This window comes from Mauremys mutica, chromosome 1 (genome assembly GCF_020497125.1).
Source record: "Mauremys mutica isolate MM-2020 ecotype Southern chromosome 1, ASM2049712v1, whole genome shotgun sequence".
NCBI lineage: Eukaryota > Metazoa > Chordata > Testudines > Geoemydidae > Mauremys > Mauremys mutica.
This window is the reverse complement of record NC_059072.1, coordinates 310550618-310557417: the sequence shown is the minus strand read 5'-3', so window position 1 is coordinate 310557417 and position 6800 is coordinate 310550618.

Here is a 6800-nt window from a genome sequence, read left to right as displayed (position 1 = left end):
GGCACCAGGAGCTCTCGCCCCACATGCCTGTTCCCAATCCTGCAATTAATCCCATCCCTCCAGCAGATCCATCCTGTTCATAAGATGGCCCACGGCAACTGCCCTGGGCTCCGCACTTTGGGTGTGTGTGTGGGGGGGGGCGCACTTCAGGACACAGGGTCCAGGGCAGCCTGGTGGGTTAGTGGGTGGCCTGGTGCCGGCAGCAGCAAGCGACCCGGCCCCAGCCCACCTGCTCCAGCCCGCCCTGCTGGCTCCCAGCATTGCTCGGGGGAGGAGTCAGAAGCCAGTAAGAGGTGGGGTGGAGGTTTGGGGGAAGGGGTGAATGGGGCGGGGCCTGGACCAGCAGTGTCCCAGGCCCCATATTACCCACACACCTCCTGGGTCTTATGTTCTGTCCCATCTAGTGGCACCGCGACCACTTAGAGAGAGAGATAAAATGCATCTGCTCTACAGCCTTAACTAGCAGCCAGTTGGCTTTTAGCTCATGCAGTAGAGGCTCATGTACTAAGCTCCAGAGATCCCCGGTTAAATCCCGCCTGCCCGTGACTGGGGTCTGTTGGCGTTACACCCTCCCCCCCCCCCCCAGGGACGGCCCTGGACTCCAGTTTCCCCCATCTGTTTAACCCACACAGCTCCATCTTCACGTCTGCTCCTCTTGGGGTTCTAACCCCGCTGCCTGGCCTTGAAAAGGAAGTGGGAGGCGGGATACCATCCTGAGCTGCTCGACTCTTTAGCTCCAGCTGACTGTTGCCAGCCTTGGGAATTTGTGACCAACTGGGCTACTTTTGAAAGGCAGCAGGTGACTTGGGGCAAAAGTTGGGCAATTTGACTGCTCCTCAGTCCCTTCTCTTTGCTGCCACCTGGTGGCCTTTCAAATGGGAAGTCATCCAGTCACATGCACAGCTGCATCAAATCTGCCTCCCACCCCAGCCCGCAGAAGCCATGCAGCACCTGCTTGGGGTGGAAGGGGGGTGGTGGTGGAAAAGTAGGTTCATGCTTCCTGCGTTGCATGTTCCTGGAGCAGACACCGCACAAGTAACAGTGTCCCAGAAAATGTTATTTTTTTCTGATTTTACCGAAAATAATGCTGTTAATTAGAAACAATATCTGCACAGTCTTTTACATGGTTGATAGTTATGTAAACCTATTAAAACATAACAGTAATAATAATTGCTCCCTGCTGCCTATTGAGAAACCCTGATGGGGATCATAAATCTGTCCCTTGGAAGATGACTAAGCAGCTGGTATTTTTCTTTTCCCTGAAAGAGTGTTGCTGTATTTCCCTTTGGGCAGTCAGAGATTGAGTTTGTTTTACCGTTTCCTGCCCAGTTTCTTTGGGAGAAAGCATCTGAAATCATTACATATTTTTAAAGGTGCTAATAGTGGGAACCCCCAAAAAGCGTGAAATACATAAACTATGAACATCATTTTGCTTGGGTGGGTATTGGAGTGGAGCAGCAGTTATGAGCGTCACTTGCTGTTTAAGAGATGATTATTCTAAATGTGCTAAAACCCACATTGGCTCACATAGTCTTAACCTTTACTATGCCTCATGGGTAGAGCTAGTGGTCAAATTAGGGGTAATCAGGATGGAGGTGTTTATTAGTGGGGGAGCTAGGAAGTGCTGAGAGAGCAGAGCTATGATAGGGGAAATTGGGCACCTTCCCCACCAGTGAGGTACTTTGTGGAGGAAAGGATATGGAGCCATCTATGCCCTCCTCCACAAACTCTTCAACAGTTTTTCATCTTGGCTACACCTTACGAGGCCCCGGGAGGTGGCTCAGAGGCTTCCCTCCCGTCCACTGCTCCCTGATTAGGGGAAGGGACCCAGAACTCTCCTCCTGCCCCATGTTGCCTCCTGCAGTGGGGAAGAGTCCCTTTCCCCCAATGCTGCTCCATCTAGGGCAGTGATCCCCAACGCGGTGCCCGCGGGCACCATGGTGCCCACCGGGGCATTTATGTGCGCCCGCCTAGTGCCCAGCAGGAGAGAGAAGCCGCGCGCCTGACAGGGACAGAGAACTGCGGGGGCCGGTGTTCTTGGTCCTGGCAGGCGCGGGACTGCGGCTTAAGCCGGAGAGAAGCTGCAGACCTGCGCCTGCTGGGGACAGAGAACGCCGGGGCTGCGGGCGCCAGCATTCTCTGTCCCTGGCAGGCGTGGGGCCTGCCTAGTGCCCAGCAGGGGAGAGAAGCCGGGACCCCACGCCTGCTGGGGACAGAGTACTCCGGGGCTGCGGGCTTCTCTCCGGCTTCTCCGGGCGCTGGTGTTCTTTGTCCCCGGCAGGTGAGGGGTCCGCCTAGTGTCCAGCAGGGGAGAGAAGCCGGGGCTCCGCGCCTACTGGGGACAGAACTCCAGGGTTGCAGGCTACGGGCACTGGCATTCTCTGTCCCTGACAGGCACGGGGCTGCGGCTTCTCTCTGGCTTCTCTGGGGTTGCAGGCACCGGTGTTCTCGGTCCCCGGCAGGCGCAGGGCTGCAGCTTAAGTCGAAGAGGAACCGCGGCCCCGCGCCTGCCGGGGACAGAACTCCGGGGCTTCAGGCTTCATTCTATGTTAAAGAAAGAATAATAAATATATTTGAACCAGCAGTTCAACAATGTTTTACTTTTTAAAAATACATAAGATGAAAACTGTTTATGATATTTATTTTGTCAAAACTCCTTAATTTTTATTACAGGTAGATAAAAAAGAGCAAATTCACATGCTAAGGTGAAAGAGTAATTGCTGAATAAAAGACGGTTACTCACCGTAGTAACTGTTGTTCTTCGAGATGTGTTGCTCCTATCCATTCCAGTCAGGTGTGCGCGCCGCGCGTGCACAGCATCTCGGAACTTTTTTACCCTAGCAACTCCGGCGGGCCGGCTGGGCGCCCCCTGGAGTGGCGCCACTATGGCGCTGAATATATACCCCAGCCGGCCCGTCCGCTCCTCAGTTCCTTCTTGCCGGCTACTCCGACAGTGGGGAAGGAGGGCGGGTCTGGAATGGATAGGAGCAACACATCTCGAAGAACAACAGTTACTACGGTGAGTAACCGTCTTTTCTTCTTCGAGTGATTGCTCCTATGCATTCCAGTCAGGTGATTCCCAAGCCTTACCTAGGCGGTGGGGTCGGAGTGAGACGTGGCGGAGTGTAATACCGCGGAGCCGAAGGCTGCGTCGTCTCGAGACTGTTGCACCAACGCGTAGTGGGAGGTGAAGGTATGGACCGAAGACCAGGTGGCCGCTCGACAGATGTCCTGGATCGGAACGTGGGCCAGGAAGGCCGCCGACGAGGCGTGCGCCCTCGTCGAGTGTGCGGTGAGGCGGCATGGCGGCAGGCGAGCAAGCTCGTAGCAGGTCCGGATACACGCGGTGACCCAAGAGGAAATCCGCTGGGAGGATATCGGCTCACCCTTCATGCAGTCAGCAACCGCTACGAACAGCTGGGGCGAACGTTGGAAGGGTTTAGTCCGCTCGATGTAGAAAGCGAGCGCCCTGCGGACGTCGAGGGTGTGCAGCTGTTGCTCCCGACGCGAGGCATGCGGCTTCGGGAAGAACACCGGGAGGAAGATCTCCTGGTTGAGGTGGAAGGCTGACACTACCTTTGGGAGGAAGGCCGGATGTGGTCGAAGCTGCACCTTGTCCCCGTGGAAGACGGTGTATGGCGGACCAACCATCAGAGCGCGGAGCTCAGAAACTCGTCTCGCTGATGTAATGGCGACAAGGAAGGCCGTCTTCCAGGATAGGTAGAGCAGGGAGCACGTGGCCAAGGGCTCGAAGGGGGGACCCATCAGCCTGGCCAGCACGAGGTTCAAATCCCAGGTCGGAGCAGGACGCCGGACCGGCGGGTATAAGTGGTCCAGGCCTTTAAGGAAGCGGGAAACCATCTGGTTGGAGAAGATGGACCGACCTTCCACAGATGGACGAAAGGCGGACACTGCTGCCAGGTGAACTCTCAAGGAGGAGACCGCAAGACCTTGCTCCTTAAGGTACCAGAGGTAGTCCAGGATAGTAGGGACCGGGACTACGAAGGGATTGAGGCCTCGTTGGTCACACCAGAGTGCGAACCGCTTCCATTTCGCCAGATAGGTGGAGCGAGTGGAAGGCTTTCTGCTCTCTAGCAGGACTTGCTGTACTGCCGCCGAGCAGTCCCTCTCTGCGTAGGTCAACCACTCAGGTACCAAGCTGTAAGATGAAGGGACTGCAGGCTCAGATGGCGGAGCCTGCCGAAGTCCTGGATGATGAGGTCCGGCCACAACGGAAGGGGGATGGGATCCCGAACGGAGAGCTCGAGCAGCAGGGAGTACCAATGCTGCCTCGGCCAGGCCGGAGCTACGAGAATGACGGTGGCTCTGTCCCTCCGCAGCTTCTGAAGCACTCGGTGAACGAGCGGGAACGGAGGGAAGGCGTAGAGCAGGCAATCCTTCCAGGAATACAGGAAGGCGTCCGACAGGGAGCCCGGCGAGTGACCCCGGAACGAGCAAAACAGGTGACACTTCCTGTTCTCCTTGGACGCGAATAGGTCCATTTGGGGAAACCTCCACCTCTGGAAGATCGTGTGTACGACGTCGGGGCGGAGAGACCACTCGTGGGAGAGGAACGACCTGCTGAGATGGTCGGCCAGCATGTTCTGCACTCCCGGAAGAAAGGACGCTTCCAGGTGAATGGAGTGGGTCACGCAGAAGTCCCACAGGAGCATCGCTTCCTTGCAGAGGAGGGAGGAGCGGGCTCCGCCCTGCTTGTTCACGTAGAACATTGCTGTTGTATTGTCCGTGAACACTGTCACACAGCGGCCTTGCAGGTGGGTACAGAAGGTGCGACAGGCCAGACGGATCGCTCGCAGCTCGCGTACATTGATGTGGAGAGCGAGCTCCTGCGGCGACCACAGACCCTGGGTGTGAAGGTCGCCCAGGTGAGCCCCCCAACCGAGCGCTGAGGCATCCGTGGTCAGTGTGGCGGACGGGCGAGGCGGATGGAACGGGACTCCCGCACAGACGACCTGCGGGTCTAGCCACCAGTTGAGGGAGTCGAGGGTCTGCCTGGAGACTGTGACCACCATATCGATGGGATCGCGATTCGGTCGGTACACCGACACGAGCCAAGACTGGAACGGGCGGAGGTGGAGCCGCGCGTACGCGGTGACATACGTGCATGATGCCATGTGGCCTAGGAGGCGGAGGCAGGAGCGCACTGTCGTGGTCGGGAAGTAGACGAGGTCCCGGATGATGGAGACCATGGTCTGATGTCGAGATTGCGGCAGGCAGGCTCGGGCTATCACGGAGTCGAGGACCGCTCCAATGAACTCCACCCGCTGTGACGGAACCAAAGTGGACTTCTCGGCGTTGATGAGAAGCCTGAGCCGTCGGAAGAGGGACAGAATGTCTGTCAACTGGCCCATCACCAGCTGTTGAGACTGACCGTGAACCAGCCAGTCGTCGAGATACGGGTAGACATGTATCCGACGACGGCGGAGGGCTGCGGCAACCACCGCCATGCATTTGGTGAACACCTTCGGTGCGGTGGAGAGCCCGAACGGCAACACGGCGAACTGGTAGTGGGCGTTGTTGACCACAAACCGGAGGTAACGTCGGTGAGGAGGATAAATCGCGACATGGAAGTAGGCGTCCTTCATGTCGAGGGCAGCAAACCAGTCTCCCGGATCCAGAGATCCAGAGTCCCCAAGGTAACCATGCGAAACTTGGGCTTGAGCAGGAACTTGTTCAGCTCGCGAAGGTCCAGGATAGGACGTAGCCCCCCTTTCGCTTTGGGGATGAGAAAATAACAGGAATAGAATCCCCTGCCCCGCCTGTCTTGAGGCACTGCTTCTATGGCACCCACGCTCAACAGAGTCTGAACCTCTTGTAAGAGGACTTGCTCGTGAGAGGGGTCCCTGAAGAGGGACAGGGAGGGTGGGTGGGAAGGCGGGGGCGAAACAAATTGAAGGCGGTATCCCGACTGGACTGTTTGAAGCACCCAGCTGTCTGTTGTTAATTGGGACCACGCCGAAAAGAAATGGGAAAGGCGGTTGTAAAATAAAGGGGAAGGATCCGGTAGGGAGAGTGATGGGCCGTCCTCGAGCGTCCCATCAAAAGGCCTGCTTGGCCCCCTGAGGGGCCTTGGACGAGGCCTGGCCCTGGCTACGCCGATTGCCGGAAGGACGACGGCGATTTTGAGCCGGTCGCCGGCTATTGTACGGCCGATAGCGTTGCTGGTAGAAGGGCCGGGAGGGTTGCTGCCGGAAGGACCTGCGTTGTGTCGCCGGCGTGTGCATCCCTAGGGTGCGGATGGCAACACGACCGTCCTTTAGGGTCTGGATCCGGGAATCCGTCTTTTCGGAAAAAAGACCCTGCGTGTCGAAGGGCAGGTCCTGCAGTGTATATTGCACCTCCGGTGGCAGGGTGGAGGACTGCAGCCAGGCGATGCGCCGCATCGACACGCCGGAGGCTAAGGTCTGAGCTCCGGAGTCCGCAGCGTCGAGGGCGGCCATGATGGAGGACCTAGATGATCTCTTTCCCTCCTCTAACATCGCCGTGAACTCCTGGCGGGAGGCTGACGGCAGGAGCTCCGTGAACTTCGCCAGGGACGTTAGGATATCAAAGACGTATCTGGCTAGGAGGACCATCTGGTTAGCAATACGCATCTGTAGGCCACCCGCCGAGTAGACCTTGCGGCCTAGCAGGTCCATGCGCCGGGCGTCCTTGGAGTCCGGGGTCGGGTGGGTATAAAGGTACTCATAGCCCGTAGGGGGAACTTAGTATTTACGCTCAACCCCGCGGACCGTGGGAGGGATGGAAGCGGGTGTTTGCCAAAGCGTGGTGGCGTTCTT